Below are 25,854 nucleotides of genomic sequence, written 5' to 3' on the forward strand. Positions count from 1 at the left end.
TAAGTACTGGGATTATAGGCATGTACCACCATGCCCGGTTTAAGCTGCCTCTTTGAAGAGGGGGTCCCATGTTAAAGGACCCACATCTGCCCTAACTTTGCTGTGCAGGACCCCTGGTCAGATGCTGTGCTGAGTCGTACAACAACTGTGCACTAGTTGTTCTTTAAACATATTCTGAGGCACTGGGCTTTAAAATCTTAACATATAAATTTGGTGGTGGTGGTAGAGACATTTCAGCCCACAATATGATATGGAATTGGTCTTGGTTGCTTCCCAGTTGAACATTCAAAAGTAGTAGTAGCTAGATCAGCCATAATAAGTGGCAGGGAGAGGGGAGGACTATGTCATTAGATCCATACATCTATGGACCTCCTGCTGTGCTGCGAGGCTCTTCCCTGCCCAGGCCCATCACACACAGATCAGCGGTAGGCTACTTTGTCTACTTGATCGCTCAGTGCCTCATCCATGGTAGATGCTGTCTGATAGGCATTAAAACATGAATAAATATCTTCACTTTTTATGCATGCCTATCTGCCCATCCACATGTCTCTGCCTCAAACCTCCTCCTCTCTGACCTTCCCGGCCTCTAGTCAGATGAACAGGCCATTGACCTCTGCTCATAACTGTCTACATGTTCTCATCTCAGACCACACGCCATCACACACAAAATAGGTCACTTCCAGCTCCATCTTTTGGGTGGATTCCCCAACTCTGACCATTGTGTTTCAAGACAGGGATGTAGGTATAGTATGGCTGCTGTGTCAGGTCACAGCCAGCCAACCCATTCATGAGCCAAGCTGGCTTCTTCCTCCTCCTTCAGCTGGTCTTAAGGAGCCCCCAGCATGACACAGGTATAAATTCAGGGAGGGCCACTTGTGTCCCTGTTCCAGGTGATCCAAGGGTCTAGACTACCTGTTCATGCACCTCGATCTCAAGTGTATCATTTCCAGCTTACAGCTGGGCTCAGCCAGCTTTGTGACTTGAATCCAACAGAATCTAGCACACCTTAGGCAGCTTCAGATATACGATCAGTTTGTTCCCATGGCCAAGTGAGCTGTCTCAACCAGGGCCCAGTAGTCATCAGAAGCAATTTCTCCAGCAGCACATACTTGTCCGCTGTGAATGGCATGGCCTGGCTCTAGGATCCCAGGGCTGCGTCATGACTCCTCCACTGGGGCTGCAGCATTGTGTCTTTACCTTCAATGGGATATTCTGTCACACTCCTGAGCAGTGGTGTTCCTTGAATCTTTATCACATTCATCTCCTGCCCTGCAGGGTGCACCCATCTTACAATCTTTCCTGTCTACCAGCTCTTGCTCATTCTGTCTGACCAGCACAATGCCTTCAATGCCTTCAGTAGAATGCACCAGCGGGATGTTTTGTGGGACTTCCAGGGAGCATATATGTCTTTGAACTGAATTGTGACAGAAAACAGGAGAGTTAAAATAGCATGAAGGCAAAAGTGTAAATGTCAGTTTTATGACAAAGGAAACTCTTTTTTTTTTGTACTGGGTATTGAACCCAGAGGCATTCTACCTCCAAGTTTTTTTTTGTTTGTTTGTTTGTTTTTGGTGGTACTGGGGTTCCTGGAAGCCCTTTTACCTCCGGGCTATACTCCCAGACCTATTTTTACATTTTCATTTGGAAACAGGGTCTCCTAAGCCAGCGCACGCGGCTGGCTTCGAACATGTGCAATCTTCCTGTCTCTGCCTCCCAAGTGTGGGGATTACAAGCGTGCGCCACCACACCCGGCTTACCTCCAAGTTTTAATATGAGAATACAACAACACCAATTTGGTTAAGTCAAATTTTTCTTTTTTTGTGTGATAAGGGGATAGAACCCAGGGGTATTCTACCTCTGAGCTATACCCCAGTCCTATTTTTCATTCTTTTTTTTTTTTTTTTTTTTTTTTTTTTAGGTGGTACTAGGGTTCCTGGAAACCCTTCTCTGGGATACACTCCCAGACTTATTTTATCTTTTTTTTTTTTAAATTGGAAACAGGGTCTCTTAAGCCAGTGTGGCTGGCTTTGAACCTGTGCGATCCTTCTGTCTCAGCCTCCCAAGTGCAGGGATTACAAGTGTGCACCCCCATGCCCAGCTCATTCTTTATTTTGAAACTGGGTCTCACCAAGTTGTGGAGGGCCTCACTAAGTAGCTGAGGCTGTCCGTGAACCTCAGTCCTCCTTTTTCAGCCTCCCAAGTACTGGGATTACAAGGGTGGGCCACCATGCCCGGATTTCAGGTTCTCTTTTTTAATCAGAATGTAAGAGAGCACAGTGGTCACACACTTTCTACACACTCTAGGCCTTCTCTCTCTGCCCTTGCAGAAGCACTTGAGTCCCTGCCTGAGATTGCAGTGACTGCAGTCATTCTCCAGGATCTATCTGATGTAACTGGCAAATCCAATGACAATGTGAGAGAGACCATCAGCTTGGACCCCTTAGGTTTTTAATGGTGATATTGTCACTATCCCTCAAGGGATCCTGGCCGGGAGGAGGGGATAGATTTAAAGGTTTTCAGCTGACCTTTTGCTGTGACCACAGATTCTACTCCACAGGCCAAGGACCCAATGCAGGTGCTATGCCACCTGCCAAATGTGTTAATCCCACTCGTTCACTCAGGACTGGGAAAGTGACCGCTTGATTGTCTTAGATCCAGTAGGCCTACAATGGACAAGACTTTAGCCATGGTTTCTTTAATAAATGGAGCCTTACAAGCCCCCACTCTAATGGGAGACATAATCATGATTTCTGTATCTGGGCATCAATGTCAGAAGACATCAATGCCACCTCCAGGAGTTTTTTACACATCTAAGTATTCCTCTTTCCCTAGTGTACAATGACCTGCACAGATGTTCTAGTGCACATATGCCACCGTGCCACCAAGCCCTTTCTCTCAAGCACCCACCCACCTCTTCAATCAATAGGTTCCAGATCTGAAAATTGACTCTGGTCCAGGATCTGAGTAATGGACCAGTGCAAAACAAACAAACAAAAAATGATTGGTTGGAAAGAGTCCCAAATTGCAGTGAGTTCTAAGAATGTTTGAGCTAGGCCAACAGAGACCTCAGGCCAGTTAGAGGAGTCTGGCACGGGGGCCTTGTGTGTTCCATCATTATTTGGGAGCAGCTCTAGAAGAAAACGAGGCCCCAGCAGCACCAATGCCATGGTGGAGGGGGGCTGTCAGCCAACTGTACCCCGTCCTTCCTCAGCCCCTTGGGGGAGGAGATCTGAGCAGCCTGGGTGAACACACAAGTATCTCAAATACCAAGTGCCTGACTCTAAGGTTCCCTCTGCCCTGGAAGCTCAGCCAAATGCCCCTCTCTGATAGACCCCCTTCCTCTCCCCATGCAGGCCCTGGTCTCAGGAATGGAAACTAAGGGTGGACATGGCATTGTGAGGAGGTGGGCACAGAGAGGGAGGCGTGTAGAGGGTGGCCTTGGAGAGTCTGGCCTGGGAGCGACAGGTCACACTGGAAAGCCCGGGACACCATGGCCTCACTGTAGCTCACGGCTTTTTTAGATTATGTCCCCAGCCAAGAGTATGCTGTGAGCTCAGGGGACTGCGGCTTTGGCTTTGTTCCTCCCTGCCTTTGTGGCCTCGGCCCGCGCCACTGGAGCCATTCCTTTGCCTAGAACACAGTCTTCTCCAGTCCCTTCTTTTTAAACTCTGTTCCTAAGCCGGGCATGGTGGCTCACACTTGTAATCCCCGCGCTTGGGAGGCAGAGACAGGAGGATCGCGCAGGTTTGAAGCCAGCCGCGCGTGCTGGCTTAGAAGACCCTGTTTCCAAATAAAAATATAAAATAGGTCTGGGAGTGTAGCTCGGAGGTTGAAGGGCTTCCAGGAACCCCAGTACCACCAAAAAATAAAAAAAAATAAATAAATAAACTCGGTTCCTCACCCTCCTCCCCATCCCACCTTCACTTGCCGAGAATGGATGACCAAATCTCAATTACTCCCAGATGAACTCATTTTCCCTGTCCTTTCCTCGACCCCAGAAATAACCCAGGGTAACAGGAATGTACTAGGGACACATAAAAGGAGGTGGGCAGGTGAGAAGACCCTGAGCACTAATGATCTCTTACAAAATAGATTGCTGCTCTCGCCAGAAGGGAGCAACCAAACAGTTTCTTGTACTGTGTGGCATTTGGCCACTTTACCTGTCTTAGGTCTAGGAAAAGAGCTTTATGTCTTTGAGGCAAAGAAACAACCCTTACCATCATACAGAAGGGTATCAAGAAAAGAATCCCGTCAAGCAGTGGCTCTGTCTTCTTGGGAGCCTCCAGTAGGTGTTGGGAGAGAGACAGACATGTCTAACCTCTTCAGGGTGAAGACTTCCCCGCCCAAACTGTGGAGGGGAGTGATACGCTTTTCCTCATCCTGCAGAGCTGCAGGACAGCACACCTGGCTCTTCCTGGAGCAGGGCTGTGGCTCTCTTCCACTGACAGGCAGGTGGCCCTGCTTGTGTCTGGCTGCAGGACAAAGCTGAGGCTGAAAGAATTTGAGGATTGACCTTTTTTTTTTTTTTTTTTTTTTTTTTGGTGGTACTGAGGGTGGAACCCAGGGGCTTTCTACCTCCAGGCTCTACTCCCAGACCTATTTTATATTTTATTTGGAAACAGGGTCTCTTTCAGTTGCTGAAAGCCTCACTAAGTAGCTGAGGCTGGCTTCGAACCTGTCTCAGCCTCCCAAGCGCGGGGATTATAAGCATGCGCCACCATGCCCGACAAGGATTGGCCTTTGACAGGGAGCTTTTCACATACCCCACAAGCAGGAGCGGGGAGGGGGAGGGTAAAAATGAGGGTCCCAGAAGATAGACCTCCAAGTGGAGCCTCCTCTGGGTAGTACAGAGCATGCCTGCCACTCACCCTAGATGTACCTGGAGATAGTGGCCAAGCATCTTTGGGCCCTACCTTCGTGTGTGTGTGTGTGGTACTGGGGATGGAACCCAGGGGCATTCTATCTCCCAGCTATATCCCTACCCCTTTTTTTAATTCTTTACTTTGAGACAGGGTCCCACTAAGTTTCAAAGGACCTCACTAAGTATTACCTGAGGCTGCCCTTGAACCAAGATCCTCCTATTTCAGCCTCCCAAATGCTGGGATTACAAGCCTGTGCCACCATACCCAGCTGGGCCCTAAATCTGATAATAGATAGATAGATGTTGACAGATAAAAGATATAGATGGAGAGGAGAGAAGGGAACTTACCTCAACACATCGTGTTGAGATTCCTAGGGAAGATGGTATGAAAGGTCTGGCATTCTGGGTCTAAATGAAACTTGCACCCAGTATAGCAGGTCTCACTAAGTTGCTGAGGCTGGCAGCAAACCTGTGATCCTCCTGTCTTAGTCTTCATAGTACCGGGATTACAAGCACATCATTACTTAAAAAAAAAAAAAAAGTCAAGCTGGGCATGGTGGCGCATGGTTGTAATCCCAGCATTTCAGGAGGCTGAGACCAGAGGATCGCGTTTCGTGGACAGCCTCAGCTACTTAGTGAGGCCCACTGCAACTCAGTGAGACCTGGTTTCAAAATAAAAAATAAAAAATAGGGCAAGGTATGTAGCTCAGAGGTCGAATGCCCCTGGGTTCCATCCTCAGACCTGAAAAAAAAAAAAGAAAAAGAAAAAAAAAGTCAAATAAAGTCCAACTGTAAGCTCCATTCTATCAGGCTTTCAAGAAACTCAATCTCCAACTCCCCTACCCTCCAGGATTCCCAGGGAGCCCAGACATTGGGGACACCCTGTGGTTGACTTAGGGGACTGCTACATGAGCCTTCCCAAGGTACACTGGGCCCTGGAGGCTCCAGGCACTGGGCTCGCAGGCCTGGCTCCCTCCCTGAGCCCACCATGAAGCTCTCTCCCTTCATCCACCTCACAGTTCCCTACATTCCTCCATGACCCCAGGGATCTCCAAACCTCTCACTCCCCCACCTGCAGATCTACCGCTGCTGGGAGACATCTTGCTCCTTCCCTTCCCCAAAGTCAGGTCCTCACCCCAAGGCCCTCCTGGGCTCTCAGCTTCTGCTCCTGGACTTTAATGAGGCCTCTATGAAAGACAAGACAGGTTGACTTCAGACAACTCCTTCTTCTAGCTCTGAATCACAAGCTCCCCCAAGTGAGGGTGGCAGTGGAGATCGTAGGAGAGTGAAGTACACACTCATACTTTTTCAGAACCCTCGTCCATGTGCCAGCGCCACCCTGGTCCCAGAGCTTCATTAGTGAACAAGTCCTCTCCTGCAAAGGCTCCCTTCCTGTGGGAGAGTCAATGATAATTCCATAAACAAATGTATGAGGCGATTCTGCCCAGTGTTAAAGTGCTAGCAAGAGAATAAAGAAAGCAATAGGGCAGTGGTGGTGATGGCTTCGGGGCTGTGTGGCTGACCCGGGGCTCCATGGCCACCTTTGCTGCCGCCTCCTCGACATTTCGAGAAGCTGCAGGAGATCTTCCACGGCCTCCATAAAGATCTGCGAGGAGCGCCCGAGCGGCTGTTGAGGACCATGGGGACCGAAGGGAAAAAAGAGTTAATCAGAGATTTTGATGAAAAGTACCAGGAAGCAAATAAACCCTAGCAGAAATGGAGGAAGAGCTCTGGTACGCGCCCCTGTCTTTCCATAATCCGGTGATGTCTAAAATGCAATATTACAGGAAGGACCTTGGGAAACTCCGCTGAGAAGTGAGAAGCTCACACCTTGGACAGCTGTGCCTGGGGCCGAGGAGACTTGAAGTATGGTGCATATGCCTTAGAAAATGAGCATATGGCCGGGCGTGGTGGCGTACCTTGTAATATCAGCATTTGAAAGGCTGAGACAGAAGGATCTGGGTTTGCAGCCAGCCTCAGCTACTTAGTGAGGCCTTTTGCAACTCAGTGAGACCCTGTTTCAAAATAAAGAATAAAAAATAGGGCTGGGGGTGTAGCTTGGAGATAGAATGCCCCTGGTTCCCGTCCCCAGTACTGAAAGAAAGTAGGAAGGAAGGAAGGAAGGAAAGAAAGAAAGAAAGAAAGAAAGAAAGAAAGAAAGAAAGAAAGAAAGAAAGGGAAAAAAAGAAAATGAGCCTATGAACTAGCTATAGCCACAATGGACATGGCTCCTAAAAGGTACTGAAAGCCTGAACCTGGCAACCCAGAGTATTGAGCATTCCCATTGGATGGCCAAGTGACTCACCACGTTGGCTCAGAAATCACAGAAGATCTGGGGAGCATCAAGACCAGTTGGGATGCACCAAGGGCAGACTGGCAAACACAAGTGAAAACCTGAGCAAAAGCCCAAAGATTCTCCCTTCAATATCCAGAAAAGTGACAACCAACAAGCTGCTGCGTTCCATCATCTTCTTACTGGATGGAGCCAGCCATTCTGGGAGGCCTTTTTTTTTATTACAAATTCTTTTGCAAACATTGATGTTCCTGTAGGGAAGGGTTTGTGAGCCAGAACCCTGGGAATGAATGGTGTTAGGCTGCGGAATAAGCATTTTACTGCTGTGGGCTAGCAGTTGGAGGAGGCACTGTGTAGCCAGACTGTGGGATGAGGAAGGGCAGCAGAAAACACAGTATGATATACTAACACAATAAATGCTGGTTATGCCTCCAAAGAAAGAGAGAAAGGAGAAAAGGAGGAAAGAAAGAGGGAGGGAGGGAGAGATCAGAGAAGGAGTGGGAGAGTAAGCACTGGGTGGCTCAGGGAGGCCTCGCTCAAGGTTGATGCTGGGAAGCCAGCTATGCAGATTTGCAGGCTGGAGTGCAGGGTGGAGGGAACAGCCCAGCAGTGGGACTGGGCTGGGCCTGCTCTGGAATCATGAGCAAGATGGTGGTGCCAGATGAGGCCAGAAAAGCTATCAGAGGCCAGGTCCTGACCTTTTAGGCCATGGCAGAGAGTTTGGACTTTATTTTTCAGTGTTTTTAATAATTTACTAGTGCATTATAATTCTACATCATAGTGGCATTCAAAGTGATACATCTGTGCATGCATACATCACTTGATGTATTTTCCTCCACATCTTGGATTTTATTTTAAGTTCACAGGGGACCCCTTAGGGAACATCTGAAACAGAGCCATAACATAATCTGATTTATAATTTTAAAAGATAATTTTGAGCCAGACATCACGGTGCATACCTGTAATGCTAGTATTGGGAGGCTGAGACAGGAGGATTATAAGTTTGAGGCCAATGTCAACAACTTAGTAAGAGTCTATTTGGAAATGAGAAATGAAAAGAGTCTGGGATATAGCTCAGATATAGAATGTAGAATACTCCTGGGTTCAAACCCTAGTACCAAAAAAAAAAGTAATTTTGGTTCTGTCAGCATTACTGTTTTAATATTCATGCTGCTAGATTTCAGCAAAAGCTGTGTCGACCTGGCCCCCTTTCTCCCTTCTGGTAGACATTTTAATTATTCTCCTTTTAATTTTTCTCATTATTTATGAATAAATGTGTGCAGAGTCCTGCTAAGTAACTTCAAATGTTTTGCCCTGTATTGACAAATTAACTTGTGTTTATGAGTAGAAGTATATTCTTACGATGGGGTCCTTGGCTTTTTATATTTTGTTCTTATTTGATGTTTCAGAACTGTACTGTTAGCTGCCTCGTTTTTCTCTGTATGATGGTCAATTTTGCATATTGACTTGTTTTTTTATACTTAATTGTTGCATTATAGTTACACATCATAGTAAGATTCAAATTGATATGAACATACCTGCACACAACACTTGGCCTGTGTCAAATTGACTGGGCTAAGGGATGCATAGACAACTGGAAAAATGTTTCTGGATGTGTCTGGGAGGAGTTTGCAGAAGAGAAGAGCGTTTGAATCTGTCCACTAAGGCGGACTGCCCTTCCCACTGCAGCAACAGATAGAACCAGAAAGTATAAGAAGGGAAAATTTTCTCTCTTGAGTTGGGACATCCATCGTCTTCTTCCCACAGACATCAGAGCTTCTGGTTCTTGGGCCTGCAAAACCCAGGACTTATACCAGCAGCACCTCCCTTCCCTCTCCACCCAACCCCAACTCAGATCTTCCTCCCAGACAGGGACCATTGGCTCCCACTCAGTTCTTAGGCCTTTGGATTGAGATTGAATTACACCACTGGGCTTCTAGGTCTTCCCATTTCCAGACTGCAGATTATGAGAGATGTCATGCAACCCATAATCACTTGAGCCAATTCTCAAAATAAACATCCTCCTTTTTTTGTGGTACTGGGGTTCCTTGAAGCCCTTCTGCCCCCGGGCTACACTCCCAGACCTATTTTATATTTTTTATTTGGAAACAGGGTCTCTTAAGCCAGCGTGGCGCAATCCTCCTGTCTCCGCCTCCCAAGCACGGGGATTACAAGTGTGCGCCACCCCACCCAGCAAAATAAACATCCTCTTATCTACCTACTTACATCTGACTGGTTCTGTTTTTGTGGAAAATCATAACTAATCAATACACACCCTCCTCTCCTGTCTTCCTTTATTTTCTTGTAAGGGCTAAATTTGGTCAAATCCTGTCTCTGTCTCCATTTTTGTGTCAGTTCTTCTTTATATCCTCTGCTGTTCAGCAGCAAGGAAAGGCATCTGTAATGATTAGCATATTTAATCTCAACTGTGTATTGCTTAAGCACTTACTATGTGTCAGGCACCAAGCTAAACGTTTATCTCATTTAATCCTCGTGGTAATGCAATGAAATTAATACTTTCAGCCGGGCGTGGTGGCGCACATTTGCAATCCCAGGACTTGGGAGGATGAGACAGGAAGGATTGCAGGTTCACAGCTAGATTCAGCTACTTAGTGAGACACCCTGCAACTTAGTGAGACCCTGTCTCAAAAAAAAGTATAAAAAATAGGGCTGGGTTTTACAACAAATGGTGCTGGGAGAACTGGCTATCCATTTGTAGAAAGTTGGATCGGAATCCTTACTTCTCACAATGCACAGGAATCAACTCAAGATGGATCAAAGACTTAGAAATTAGACCAGAGACTGTGAAGTTATTAGAGAAAGGCATAGGATCAACACTCCAACATATAGGCACAGGCAGTAACTTTCTCAATAAGACTTCCAAAGTGCAGGAAATTAAAGCAAGAATTAACAAGTGGGATCTCTTCAAACTAAAAAGTTTCTTCTCATCAAAGGAAACCATCAAGAACCTAAAGAGGAAGCCTACAGAATGGGAGAAGATCTTTACCAGCCACCACTCTGATAGGAGGCTAATATCTAGAATATACAAAGAGCTCAAAAGACTCTACACTAGCAAAACAAACAACCCAATAAAGAAATGGGGAACTGAAATGAATAGATATTTCACAAAAGAAGAGATACAAATGGCCAATAGATACATAAAAAGATATTCAACATCACTAGCCATCAGGGAGATGCAAATCAAAACTACGCTGAGATTCCATCTAACCCCAATCAGAGTAGCAAACATAAAGAAATCAAACAACAACAATTGCTGGTGAGGATGTGGGGAAAGAAGAACTCTTTTACACTGTTGGTGGGAGTGCAAAGTAGTTCAGCCACTATGGAGATCAGTATGGAGATTCCTTAGAAAATTGGAAATAGATCCACCATTTGATCTAGCTATACCACTCCTGGGTATCTTTCCAAAAGGGTTGAAATCAGAGAACTACGTTAACATATGCATACCCATTTTCATAGCAGCACAGTTTGTAATAGCCGAAATATGGAACCACCCTAGATCTCCATCAACAGATGAGTGGATTGCAAAATTATGGCAAATACACACAATGGAATTCTACTCAGCTATAAAGAAAAATAAAATAATAGCATTTGCAAGAAGATGGAAGGAACTAGAGAGCATTATGTTAAGTGAGATTAGTCAAGCACAGAAAAAGAAGGGACATATGTTTTCTCTAATATGCTCAAGCTAGGGAGTAGTGGTAATACCAGAGGGACTCCAGATGATGGAGGGGAAATCTCAGCAAAGCTTGAATGGAAAGATAGGAGAGGAAGAAAGATGAGGTTGTTCAATGGAGGAGCTACATATGAATATGTGTAATAGCATAAATACAACATGATTAACCTGGACTCTCTCTATTGTGGGGGGGGGAAATGGAGGGGGAACGGTATGAAGCACAATGTAAATGTACACCACTCTCAATATGTTCCACTTATAAAAAATAAAAAAGCAGCCGGGCGTGGTGGCGCACGCTTGTAATCCCCGCGCTTGGGAGGCAGAGACAGGAGGATCGCGCAGGTTCGAAGCCAGCCGCGCTGGCTTAGGAGACCCTGTTTCCAAAAATAAAATAGGTCTGGGAGTGTAGCCTGGAGATAGACGGGCTTCCAGGAACCCCAGTACCACAAAATAAATAAATAAATAAACAAATAAATAAATAAATAAATATAAAAAAATAGGGGTGGGGGTATAGCTCAGAGAGAGGTAGAATGCCCTGGGTTCAATCCCCAGTACCACACACACAAAAAAATGAGTACTTCCTTTGTCCCATTTTACAAAAGAGATAGACTGGGAAAACAAGCAAATTTCCCAAGGTCTTAGGGTCAAGTGAGAGGCAGACCCTGAGGCCCAGGCTGTGTGATTCTATGATGCGCTCTTGATTAACTACAACAGTCAGTTTTGTTAGACATGGCTAACCATGTTTTAAAATAGAAGGATGTGGTGCTATGTGAACAAAGACTACAGGTGTATTCTGTGCACCTAGGAGTAATATGCTAGCTCAAGTTCCAATGCAAATAACCATCTATTTGTTTTCTGAGTGAATCATTTGGGCATTTTCTGTAACAGGTCTGTGTCTGCTCATGGAACACTGGGCCTTGATTAAATGTGATGTTGCTGTCAGTCCAGATTTGTGCTTACATTTGCAGACAGTCCCCGGAGGCTGCAGGGCACGTGACTGCAGCCCAGCAATGGCCTTTGCCATTGCACTCCCACTCTAAGAGCGCAGAGCTGCTGCAGCTGCTCAGCCAGCTTCAGCCCAATGACTGTCTGTATTTTCATGCCTGGTCTTTGTTAATGACATTTGGCCATCACATGCACTAAATAGGATTAGGATGCTCTGGAAAATGTGACTTCTATGTATAGGAAGTTGAAAATCCAAAAAATTGACATCTGGATTTCATAGTTTTCTTACACAACGAGACAGCCTCTCAAGATGGCACGTTTTGGGGGCAGCTGGGCAGCTCACTTCCTCTCCATCCTTTCTGCTCCATGTGCTGAGTCCAGCTCTGTAGCTAGGTGGTGTAGGAGATGGGTAAGTGGATGAAGAGCCTCCAGCTGGGCCTTCCTTGTTCTGTGACTGTGGACGGGCTGCTTAGCCGCATCTCTAACTTTGCTCATGCTGCCACAGAGGCTTCATTCCACTTAGTTGAAACCTTCACAAAACCATCCTTTGGTGAAGTCTGACTCTCTCTCTCTCTCCTATTCAGACAGGGCTCCCACTGCTTCACATATTTTGCAAAGGCTGGTAGAGCTCCCCGAGGCAGGCAGGAAAGGGGACAGTAAGTACAAGCTGTCACTAAACTCAGTCCAGGGAACAAAAATTAGCAAAAACAACGTTGGTTGCTCTCTACTTATTTTCTACCTTGTCTCTTCAAAGGTTCCAACACTAATGTGGTTTCTTTTAAGGATGCCTGCCTACTTATTTGATCTTACGATTGTCCCTCTCTCTGCACCAGCTATTAGTGGGATGCTTGCTCATGGAATTCATTTGTAACCACAAAAATATAGGGTTTTTTGGTGTGTGTGTGTGTGTGTGTGTGTGTGTGTGTGTGTGTAGTCCTGGGGATGGAACCCAAGGGCTTTCTACCTCCAGGATACACTCCCAGACCTATTTTATATTTTATTTGGAAACAGGGTCTCACTAAGTTTCTGAGAGCCTCACTAAGTAGCTGAGGCTGTTGAACCTGTGTGATCCTCCTGTCTCAGTCTCCCAAGTACCAGGATTACAATTCTCAAGAATTGGGATTACAAGCATGTGCCACTATATACCTGGGTAAAAATATAGTTTTTTATTTTTATTTTTTTTAGCTTTATAGATACTGGGAATATAGCAGCGAGCAAAGGAGACCAAGTACCAAACGTCATGGAGCTTACAGATGAGTGAGAAGCCATTTATTGTCAAAGTATGTATGCTATAAAGGAAGAGGATATTATATTTTGAGAGAGAAATCAAGTAAGTAATTATTTATTTGGATAGAGACTATCAGTTGGAGATTGTGTTGAGCAGGAGGTAACAGAAACCTGGTAAATAGTAGCTTGAATAATTTAGAGTTTGAGTCAGGCATGGTGATGCATGCCTGTCATCCCAATTATTGAGAGGCTGAGACAAGAGGATCTCAGGTTTGAGATCAGTGCACAGTAACTTAGAAAGACCCTCTTTCAAAATAAAAAATAAAAAGCCAAGCATGGTGGTGCACACTTGTAATCCCAGCATTTGGGTGGCTGAGATCGTGGTTCACTATTTAGTGAGTCAGCTACTTAGTGACTCCCTCTGCAACTTACTGAGACCCTGTTTCAAAATAAAGAATAAAAAATAGGGCAGGGGGTGTAGCTCAGAGATCAGAGGCCCCTGGGTTCCATCCCCAAATCCTCAAAAAATAAAATAAAAAATTAAAGTGAAAAGAGCTGTGGGTATATCTCAGAGGTAGAGCACCTCGGATTCATCGCCCAGTAACACACACACACACACACACACACACACACACACACACACACACAATTTGGAGTCTGTTTCTTCCCCTTGGAGGATAAGAAGTCTGGAGGTGAAGAGAATGGGGCTGTTACATAAGCTCTTCAGTGTCATCAAGGCCCCAAATTCCCTCTAACTTTCCAATCAGCCGTTGTTAAGCTGTGGCCCTTGACCCCATGCCCACAAGAGGGCAACCAGAGCTCCATCCATCAAGGAAGATGAGGCAAACTGAGCTAGCTTGCCTATGGAACTGGTCTCCCTCATAGGGACATTTTCCAGAAGTACAAGCTAACAATTTCTGTTCATTGTCTGGAGCTATGTTATATAGATATCTCCAGCTGCAAGGAAGGAGGGAAATGTAGAATTTTCTGGGAATGACTCCACCACCAACAAAATCTGAATAATGTCAGTAAAAATGAAAAGAGAGTAGAGTCTGGGCAAGCAACCCTGCCACTGGAAAAGGGTTAAAGGAAAGCAGCTTTGAAGAACTAATATCTAAGCTAAGACCCAATAACAAATAATTACCTATGCCAAGAGTAGTGGGAGAGGCATTCAAGAAGAGACAATAGCAATCTAAAAGGAAGGGAAAGGAGGAGAGGGGGAGAGGTGCCTTCCCAGTAGCAGTGTCCCATAATAACCACACAAGACTATTCCAGCTCCTTCCCTTTGAGTGACATGAGAACTATAGTCCAATAATAAAAGTGAAGGCTGGGCGTGGTGGCGCACGCTTGTAATCCTCGCGCTTGGGAGGCAGAGACAGGAGGATCGCGCTGGTTCAAAGCCAGCCATGCTGGCTTAAGAGACCCTGTTTCCAAATAAAAATATAAAAAAGTAGGTCTGGGAGTGTATCCCAGAGGTAGAAGGGCTTCCAGGAACCCCAGTACCACCACAAAAAAAATAATAATAATAAAAGTGATATCAAGTCACTTACTCAGTCAAAAACTGAAATCCGCAAACACAAGGAAAGTGAAAGTGGAAAGTTTATTTTAAAGGGGAACCAAGCCGAGAGGCCAACCACCCCTGGGGCTTGGCAGGCTCCAGAGTGCAGTGGGGCCTTCTGGAACTACCCAAGTATAGCCTGCGCCATGCGCCATCAGTGTACACTGCCTTTCCCCAAAGTCCACTCAATCTACCAAGGAGAAGCAGGGTTAAAGCTTCCACACAGGGGAGGGGTCCAAAGAGGGCAGCCGATATTGATGCTGAGCATAGAGCTTTATATGTTTGAAGATCCTGTGTACACACATTAACCAATGAAGAAATTCCCCGTTTTTATCTTATTTTCTTGATTTAATTGATCATCTATGGCCTTTAATTCCCTGAGGTCATGAGACTATTTTCCTGCACGTTTGTTCCCTGATCTATACATAGCAACAGCCCATGAATCTAAGGTTGGTGCACATAGATCTTTGCTTTCTGACCTCTTGGCTTCACTCTTTCACATCTAATTGTTCTAGTTCAGGTCCAATGAACAACATGGAACCATCTTCCTTTACGGGGGTTAGATTTTGTTTTTCTTAACCCTTACCTCCTGGGAGTCCTAAACTTTTCAAAAGTGTACAGAGCAGGAATATTAAATGACTGCTCTCAGAATGAGTATAATATATTGTGTATCCTCCATGACTCATCCCTCCCCATGTATCTTCAACTCTGAGCACTTAGTGCTTTTTCCACTGGAAGTATGAAATGGTGGTCCTTCTTCCTGCCAAACCTCTTGTCAGCTTTGTTCTGGACACTGGAAAAAAGAAATCCTGTTTCCTGTCTTTTGTTTCCTGGCCATAGCCTCTGGTTCCACCCCTTTCTTGGTCTTACAATGTCTATTTCTGCATAGGCCCCTGGAGTCTTTAACATGCCCATAGATTGCTCTTCTCTTCCACGATACGCATTAGTTACACAGAATTATCAAAGAGGAAAGAATTCTCTCCCTCAGAGAGCTTTATTTCCTCCTCCTTGGATCATTTTCTTTTCTTTCTTCAGAGATTCATTTCCCAGGCTCTTCTATGTGCAGACTAAAAAAAAAAAAAAAAAAAAAAAAAAAAAATAGCAGGTGTTGAGGGTCTGGTTCTCCAGGGGAACATCCTGAAACAGTGTTGGTGTCGAACCAGAAATGAGGTCATCAGGTCCTTGGGAACAAGATAAAGACAAGGAAAATCCCAGAGTTTACATCTTGGGTGTGAGAATTGAGACGTGATGTTGTGGCCAGGAGGGTGAGTACAGAGTGTCTCCTTGAAAGAAGAGAATATGAGTTTGTCTGTCTCTGCTTCTCGGCTGCCTGGCTTTAAGTGAGTTACTTGGCTACATTACATTTTGGGGCTTTTATTTATAGAAAGGAGATAACCGGGTCTGGTGTAGTGGTGCAAGCTTGTAATCCCAGCATTTAGGAGGCGGAGACTGGAGGATCTCTGTTCGTGGACAGCCTCAGCTACTTTGTGAGGCCCTTTGCAACTCAGTGAGACACTGTTTCAAAACTAAAGAATAAAAAAAAATATTAGGGCTGGGAGTGTCTCTCAGAGGTAAAATGCCCCTGGGTTCCATCCCCAGTACCACAAAAAAAAAAAAAAAAAGGAAAAAAGAAAAAAAGAAAGGAGATAACTGTTTCTATCTGGATGGTTAATTTTATGTGTCAACTTAACTGGGCTAAGAGATACCCGGATAGCTGATATAACATTAATTCTGGGTATGTCTTTGAAGATATTTCCAGAAGAGATTAGCATTTAAGTTGGTAGACTAAGTAAAGAAGATTTGTCCTCACCAATTTAGGCAGGCATTAGCCAATCCACTCTACTAAAAAGTAGAGGGGAATGAATCTGCTCTCTGCTGGAGTTAGACCTCCAGCTTCCCCTGCCCTAGGATATTGGCCCTCCAAGTTCCCAGACCTTTGTCTTCAGGCTGAGAGTTACAACAGCCTCCCTGTAAAGTCTAACACTGACATATTGCTCAGCTTTTTATCACTATAACTAAATACCTGAGATAATTATTTATAAAAGATTTAATCACACCACTGGCTCCCCTGGTTCTGCAGTTTGTAGATTTCACATCATGGGATTTCTTGTTTCCATAAATGCCAATTTCTAATAAATTTCTTCCTGTTTACCTCTATAGATCTTATTCTGTTTCTCTTGAGAACCCTAACTAGTACATTACCTGAGTGAGTTTTTGTGAAGTTTAAATAAAATGATGCATGTAAAATGCTGGTCATATTGCAAAAAAATAGTATGTGCTCAAAGAAAAATCATTATTACTATTATTAATGGGATTTTGGTTATTTTTACTAAAATAATGAATAATATATTCCATTCTAGCTCTGAGTAGAAAACACTTGGAAGACCTTTATGAAGAGGCTACCCATCTGATGATGGGTAGAAGTTTAGTGTCAACCTTGAGCCCTGCCTCTGTGGCGACATGAGGTACAAATAATAAACTTCCTGGAGTAGGGCTCCTTGGGATGGGTGATATTTACAGTCTGGATCTGGAATGTCCCCAAAGGCTCATGTGTAGAATGATTGGTTCCCAGCTGGAGGCACTATGGGAGGTGATGGAAACTTTAGGAGATGGGGCTAGCTAGAGGAAGTAGGTTTCTGGGATGTGCCCTCAAAGAGTGAGGTGAGCATGCGCTCCCACCATGATGCGCTGCCTCACACGGGTCCATGGCAGTGAAGCCAGCCAACCATGAACCTCTAAAACTATGAGCCAAGATACATCTTTCTTCCTGTAAGTGAATTTTCTCAGGTATTTTGTCACAGCAACAGAAAGCTGACTAATAGAGTTGGTATTCTACAAGGTTCTTAGTTTGAAGTCAACACTAGGTCTCCAACTCACCTGGGAGGTCCCTGAGTACAATGGAGAGACAGCCAGTTGTAGATAATCTCCACAATGTCAGTGAATTAGTCTATTGACAAATAAAGATAATTTCAGCTGGCAATACAAATTTAGGACCTATGTTTCTCTCTCTCTTGATGACATAGAGGAGATATCTCTTTTACTCTTTTTGCCAGTCTGTTAAAGCTATTCTGATGTAGAGGTTTATTTTGCTATCCCACTAAACCACTAACTTCTGAAAATTAATTGTAGACCAAGATAAAAGGACTTAGGTGTGGCACCATGAGTGTGTCTATCATACATGCAAATGCATTTATGTTTTTGCTGTATTGGTAAAGATAGGATAGGCTATGTTGCAAAAGCCAACAGTCCTAAAATATATCAATAGCTTAAAACAACAAAAAGTTATTTTGCTCACACTGCATGTTCAGATCAATGTCAACTCTCATTGACAGGGAGAAGGGGGACACATAAAATCATATTCCAATTCTTATAGACTACTGTCCACATTCCAGTTGCTCAAGCAGGTACCGAAGCCAACTAACTTTAGGAAGTCCTCTTTCTTTTTGCAGGTCTGGTGATGGATCCCAGGGGCATTCGACCTCCCAGCTACACCCCCTGCCTATTTTTTATTCTTTCTTTCTTTCTTTTTTTCTTTTTGAAACAGGGTCTCACTAAGTTGCAGAGGGCCTCACTAAGTAGCTGAAGCTGTCCATGAACCACCATCCTCCATTCTCCACCTCCCAAATTTGGGATTACAAATGTGCACCACCACACCCGGCTTCAGGAAGTCCTCTTGTCACTTGTTATAGTTTGTATATGGAACATCCCCCAGCGGCCCATGTTTTAACAGCTTGGTCCCCAGCGTGGTAGAATCTTTAGGAGGTAGGGCTGAGTAGGAACTTCTAATGTTACTGAGGTGTTTTCAAAGGGCATATGGGACTCTATATTCTTTCTTTTCTTCCTCTGATTCCTAGCCATGAGTTTGTTCTGTCTCACACTCCCTGCTATGGCATTTAGCTCCACTACCAGAGACCTCAAAAGCAATGGTCCAGTTAGTTATGAACTGGAACATCTAAGACTATGAACCCAAATAAGTCCGTCCTTCCTTCCTTCCTTCTTCCCTCCCTCCCATTTTTTTTTTTGTTCTTTTTGTGGTACTGGGGATTAATCTCAAGAGCATTTTACCTCTGAACCACACCCCCAGCCCCTTATATTTTTATCTTGAAACAGGTCTCCTAAGTTACTGTGTGCTGGCCTTGAACCTGTGATCCTCCTGTCTCACTCTCCCATGTACTGGGATTATAGGCATGTTCCACTATGCATGGCTAAAACTTTTCTTTTATAAGTAATTACTTCAGGTATTTTGTTATAGTGACAAAAATCTGACTAACACCTCAGTGTCAGAGTTTTCCAATTTGGCTAGGTACAGAGGTATACACCTGTAATATCAGCTACTTGAGAGGCTGAGGCAGAAGGATCATGAGTTCAAGGTCGACCTTAGGCAATTTAGTGAGACTCTATCTCAAAATAAACAAAGACAAAAAGACTTTTCCAATTCAAATGCTTCTACATGTAGTCAATGTGAACTAATGGGTATTTCAAACCTTTGAAATTATCTGGCTTGAATCTGTAGAGAACTGACTAGTGACCTAGTAGAAAGAGAAGAAGGATTATTAAATGCCTGCTAAGTGTAGCTTTTAGAAAAGGAGTAAGGCTGTGGAATGTATCTCAATGGAGAGTACTTGTACTTTGACCCCTGCTACGAGATATACATACCCAGGGAAGGAAGGAAGGAAGGAAAGAAGGAAGGAAGGAAGAAAGGAAGGAAGGAAGGAAGGAAGGAAGGAAGGAAGGAAGGAAGGAAAAAGGAATGGAAGAAAGGAAGGGAGGGAATATGGGAAGTATTTCATCTGTTTACTGTGTTCAAAATTATATACCCCCAATCAGATTTTTGGAAACTTCTGCTCCTCATGAACTCAAGCCAAAGCATGATTATGCCTAGAAGACGTAACAGCTCTGCAGAAAGGGAAATAGTCCTCAGTCTGAGGGAACTACAGGATATTTCCTGATTCCACAAGCATATTTTGGATGCCTTTGCTGTGCTGGGCATGTGCTGGCAATACTATGGTTGACATAACATAGCTCCTTCCCTTGGGGAACTTTTAGTCTAAGTCAAGAATAGGATATAAGCAGTGAGTTCAGCTGCTATTTTATTTGAGATGCAATACCACATTTCATACTTTTTCCAGTGATGCCTGGGACTAAGTGGATGATTTCAATTAAATGCAGCGGGGCCCGGTGTAAGAAAGACATGGGGACAGATGGGGACACACAGATGATAAGTGATTAAGTAATCCCGTGGCTCATTAGCCCTGTTACTGAACCTTTGGAGCTTCAATTTTCCCCTCTGTAGATGGGCATCAAAGAGCATACCTAAAGATTAGATGAGCCAGGGCGTGGTGTGGTGCACCCTTGTAATCCCAGCATTCAGGAGGTGGAGACGGGGATCGCAGTTCACAGACAGCTGCAGCTACTTAGCGAGGCCCTTTGCAACTCAGTGAGACCCTGTTTCAAAAAATAAAAAGACTAAAAAAAATAGGACTGGGGGCATATCTTGGAGGTAGAATGCCCCTGGGTTCCATCTCCAGTACCACACACAAAAAAAGATTAAATGAGATAATATATGTAAAACACCCTGCAGTGTGTCTGGCTCATAGGAGTTGATCAGTCAGTATCTGTTAGCTAGAATCAAAATAATAATGGCAATAATGACAATAAAATCATCAATCAATGAGAATAGGAATAAAATAGAGGCTTCCGAGAGCAAAGAGCTGAATCACTAGAGCTAATTCCTCTGCAATTGTCTCCCTTAAAATGACATTTTTTTGGGGGTGGTAATGGGGTTCCTGGAAACCCTTCTACTTCCAGGTTACACTCCAAGACCTACTCTATACTTTTTTATTTGGAAACAGGGTCTCTTAAGCCAGCATGGCTGGCTTCGAACCTGCACGATTCTCCTGTCTCCGCCTCCCAAGTGCAGGGATTACAAGCGTGCGCCACCATGCCTGGCAAAATGGCATATTTGATTGCAATTTCCAACTCTCTTAATGAGTTGAACCTTATGGATGTGTGTAGCCAAAGAGAGGTTGATTTAACTGAGCCATAACTCTTATTTTTTTTTTAATTTTACTCTTGTCCTTTCTTTCCCTGAGGTCCAGAAAAATAAACCTTGTTTTCAGAAAGAATATTACTCAAAGCCCATTTTTACTTAAGATATTTTAATAGGACAGTGAATAGTCTTTTATCCTACTGAGGATTTTTTGCTTTCTAGAATTACTGGAACAAAGATGTCATTATTAAAATAAGATCTTGGCCTCCCATAGAATGGTGGCTATCATTACAAAGGCGTCATTCACAATGGCTTTGTAAGAATGGGAGCTATGACATCATTACCATATAAAATGCTCTAGCAAAGATCTTGGTTGCAAGAATCAGAATTCTTTGGTGGAACACAACTGAACAAACTCTGGCTCAAGTAAGCAAGAGAAATAATTTATTAAAAAGCTATGGAGTTGCTTATAGGTCCCTAGGGAAGCTGAAAAACATGTTCCAGAAAGTATAGGAACTGGACAACTCAGTAAAAGCTAACAGACTTTGGGGGCATCCAAACAAGATGAATAAACTTCATTTATTTTCAGCCTCTGCCTCGTTTCTCTCAAAATTAATTTCCTGGGAGAGAGAATATGATTGACTACATTTGGGCCTGGGCTCACCTGTCAGCCAGGGGCTATGGAGCACCTTTATTGACAGTCCTTCCAAGCCTACCTGTGGTGGAAGACAGATAATTCACCAAGGAAACGAAGGCACTGACACCAGAAGGGGAACTGGGTAATGGGTAGGTACCAAGAGTTTTATACTATAGAAAGCTCTAGGGAGAAGAAGTAATGAAGGAATCATGAGGAACTGAAGGAAAGTGGTTTGCCCCAGGATCCACAGTGGTTAGTGGCAGGAATGAAACCAACCAACCTTCCCTTCCCTTTCCCTTCCCTTCCCTTCCCTTCCCTTCCCTTCCCTTCCCTTCCCTTCCCTTCTTCCTTTTTTTCATTTTCATTCCCCCATCCCCCTCTTTTTTTTTTTTTTTTTGCACTATTGGGAATCAAACCTAGGGCCTTGCACATGCTAGACAGGCACTTTGCCAGTGAGCTATACCACCAGCCCAGGAATGAAACTTTCTGACTCCTATCAAACAAATGGAAAAATTTCCCTCGTTTGTCTGGCTTACTAAAGGCAATGTTTCAGAGATCTGGCAGTACATCAGAATTACCTGTGGAGTTTGTTAAAAATAGAGGAGCTAGGTTTGGCACGGGGCTGGGGCATCTGTATTTTTAATAAGCTGCTCATCTGATTCTGTTTGCAACCAACTGAGAAGCCTATGACATTAAAATTCTATAGGCTCCATAAAAAATGGAATAAGATAATTTTAAGGAAATGATTTGGATTTGATGGTAAAATATTTTAAGGTTAAATTTGTGTTAGCTGTCTTCATGGTTTGTGGCTTAAGAAAACGTGGAGACCAGGCGAACTCTTTCCTTGTTTATTGTAAGCCTGGGCCAATTGGATGGGGAGAGTTAGGCTGTAGTCCCAGGATATGTCTGCATTGAGCCCTGCACGGGATATGCCTGGGCCTCCATTGGTTGGTGCTGGCTATCTACAGAACTGAAGGGAAGGATCGGATTATAGGAGCAGATTACCCAAGTGATAGGATCTGTAACACGCCAACGGGCTGGGAAACAGGCTTGGACTGGCACATATAGGACAGGGATCAGTTACCTTTATCTTTTTGTCTCCTCACAAATGATAAGGCAGACTAACCTAAGTCTGTTAACCAACTCAGAGGATGGAGGAGAAGGAAGAATGCTCTTCTTCCAGGAGCTCAATGCCTCCACTTTTCACCTGGCCACATCTATTGATGCTTCAGGTCCTTGCTTAACATTTCTCCTGGGAGAGGTCTTCCTGACCCCCAGTCTGACTCAGATCCTGATTTTCTTTCTTGGTGGACACCTGTTCTTTCTCAGACACAGGACATATATGTTACCACCCGTGGTTTAATCCTTTGCTTCCGCCATCTTGAAAGAATTTTTTGTTTTATTTTGTTTTTGAACCAGGGGCCCTCTCTTCTCATTTTGCTCTGGGTTCTAGAGATTGTACAGCTGCTCTCATTCTTTCCCTTCTTTAAATATAGCACCATTTCTTTGCAGCAGTTCCAACATCTAGTCCCTACAGTAAAGGCCATTACAGTAAAGGCTTGATAAATATTGTCTAACCATTTTAAAAATACTAAAGGTGTTAGCCGGGCGTGGTGGTGCACGCTTGTAATCCTCACACTTGGGAGGCTGAGACAGGAGGATCGCACAGGTTCGAAGCCAGCCTCAGCTACTTAGTGAGGCTCTCAGCAACTTAGTGAGACTCTATTTCCAAATAAAATATAAAAATAGGTCTGGGAGTATAGCCCGGAGGTAGAAAGCCTCTGGGTTCCACCCCTAGTACCACACACACAAAAAAAACTAAAGGTGTTTTTAAAACTATATTTGACTCATGTGAAGATTCATATGATCCAAACTAAAATATTCTGGATAAATGAATGAAGAAATGATGGTAGAAAGGAAGGTTCTATGGATTCAGCGAGTTGACCCAGTATCTACTCACCTTTTTCCTCCCTAATGAAGTCCTATTTATGATCGGTGTCTGAGTCTTCCCCAATGACTCAGGGGAGGTGGTCCTGTTTCCAATTCTAGGGTAGATCATGGTCAGCGTACATTTTCTCTCCCCTAAGAACAATCTTCCCCCCACCCCTGCCCCCTGCCCTCTGGACATTGTCGAGGTTTGAGTGTGACTCCTGGAATTACTACAGTCACCTTGCTCCCATCCCAACAATTCAACCAACTGAAGCAGGAAGGAGAGCCACGGACAGTGCAGATGAGCAGTATCTGTATATGCTAAGGATGGGCCCTGTTCTGCCTCGGAGCATCTTATTTTGTAAGATAATAAGATTTTTGTGTTGTTTCTCCTCATCAAACACTGCTATGAAACAGCTACAAAACAGTCACTTAACAGTATCGGTTGGACTCGATTTCACAATTTTATGAGCCAGGAAGCCAAGCAGAGCTCAGTGAGGTGGTCCTTCTGTTCCTCATGGCCATTGCTGAGGTCACTCTGGTAGTCACCTGGATACCAGGCTAGTCTTTAGACTCCAAGATGGCTCCCTCACCTGCTGGGCACAGTGGTGGTCATGGCTGGAAGCCGAGGCTGCTGGGACCTCCAGCCGGAGCACACACCTGTGACCTTTCACCATGGCCATCTCAAGGTCATCACACAGTTACAGGGTTCCCAGAAAGAACATTTCAAGCAGCATGAAGTAGAAGCGACCGGGCTCTTAAGGCCGCCATATTCTTCTGGTTAAAACAATCACAAAGCTCACTCAGCCTCAAGGGGAGAGGACACAGGGTCTGGTGCTGAGAGGAAGAGCATGGAAGAGTTTATGACTAACTCTAATCCTCCACATTACTTAAGTCAGTTGCACACAGGTTTCCTGTTCTTTATAGGCAAAAGGACCCTAAGTAATTAAAATAAATCCAATGTTCTCTCAAGCCCAGGAAGATATTTCTTCCTGTTTCTTTACCACAAGGGTCCATAAAACTTTTTCCATAAAAGGCCAGATAGTAAATATCTGAGGCTTTCCCGCCACAAGGGTCTCTGTTGAAGCTACTCAGCTCTGTTCGTGAGACAATCAGCTGTGGAAAATACAGAAATGAGTGAATATGGCTGTGTCCCAATAAAGATTTTATTTACAGTCACTGAAATATGAACTTCACATGCTTTTCATGCATCACAAATTATCATTATTGTTTTGTTTTGTTGTTCAACCATGTAAAAATGTAGAAACCATTCTTAGCTTGTGGGCTGTCCAAAAAAAGAAGCCAGACTGGGTTTGGTCCCTGGACTGTATTTGCCTACTTCTGCTGTGATAGCCAGGCGTGGTGGAGCACACTTGTAATCCCAGTATTTGGAAGGCTGAGACAGGAGGATCGCGCAGGTTTGAAGCCAGCCTCAGCTACTTAGTGAGGCCCACAGCAACTTAGTGAGACCCTGTTTCCAAATAAAATATAATATTGGTCTGGGAGTATAGCACGGAGGTAGAAAGCCCCTGGGTTCCATGCCCAGTATAATAATAATAATAATAATAATAATAATAATAATAATATTAATAAACAATAACAACACCAACAACTTCTAATGTGGATGTAGCAAGTTTGCTCCAGGCTCAGTACCTTTGCACATGCTAGCCTTCTGAAATCCTCTCCCAGGTCTTTATACATCCCCTTCACTGGGTTTTATTTCACATGTTGCCTCCTGAGAAGAACCTCCTATAATCACTCTATCTTAAAATAGGGCCCTCACCTCTGAAATACACCACCTTGTATTTTCTTGGTGGTACTTCTTCTGTCTGAAGTGTCGCTCATCTATTGGCTCATGTATTTGTTGCTGCCTCTTTTCTTCCCTCCCTAGAGTCTAGTTTGAATGAAAAATAATTTTGCCTGTCTTACCCACCTCTGTAAGCCCTTGCCTCCCACAGCGCCTGGCAGGTAGTAGATAGTTAAATATTTGTTGAATCTACAATGGTTACGACTCAGTTCTCCAAGAACACAAAAGGCTACTTAAGACAAGAACATAAAAGGCTACTCCATTTATACTTACTGACTGAAAGAAAGATAAAAAAGCAGAGGAAGGAGATGAGGTTGTTACTTGAATTCAGAGAACCTTTGACTCTTTGCTTTTTCCGTATGTTTCAGGAAAATCTAATGGAAAAATTATTTTGTACAATTCTAAAGATGGCTATTTCACTCTCTTGGAAGATATGAATGGCTTCCCTTGCCTATCTGGAGGCAAAACAAGGGAAAACAACCTTATGTGTGGAGGGAGAATGTTACTGTGGGGTTGTGAAGTAATGTTTGGAAGCTAGATTTCTCTAGATCAATAAGTTATGATTTAATAGAAATTCCCAAGATCTCTGGGAGGGAACCAGTGAAGGTCCTGGGTGCCATAGCAACCACAGAGATGAAGGAATTGGAAGCAACATCAGGCTCAACCTGCCATCAGGGAAGGTTGGTGGCAGGGAAGGAGGAGAGAGCCATCAGCAGGTGGGATGCTGGGGACCAGAAGGATTGAGCTTGAATAGAGTGTGCCTTCTGGTGGTGCTGGGGGTGGGCAGAGCCACACATTTTGGCACTGGGCATGGTGAGCTGGGCACAGAAGTGACTTCCATCCAGTCCTATTCCAACAAATAAATTGGCAAGGTAGAAATACCTGCTGTAGGTGATTAGAATGAACGAGAA

The 25,854-nt window shown here is 44.2% G+C and overlaps 1 pseudogene across 1 annotated transcript; it reads left to right on the forward strand.

Annotated features, from left to right (window-relative positions):
* The first annotated feature begins 6,394 nt into the window (after nucleotides 1-6,394).
* Nucleotides 6,395-7,400, forward strand: LOC308277623 (vesicle transport through interaction with t-SNAREs homolog 1B-like; annotated as a pseudogene). Its single transcript has 2 exons — nucleotides 6,395-6,776; nucleotides 7,075-7,400. The product of its transcript is annotated as a vesicle transport through interaction with t-SNAREs homolog 1B-like (transcript).
* Nucleotides 7,401-25,854: the final 18,454 nt, after the last annotated feature.

The sequence above is a fragment of the Muscardinus avellanarius genome (assembly GCF_963383645.1).
Source record: "Muscardinus avellanarius genome assembly, chromosome: 1".
Taxonomy (NCBI): Eukaryota; Metazoa; Chordata; class Mammalia; order Rodentia; family Gliridae; genus Muscardinus; species Muscardinus avellanarius.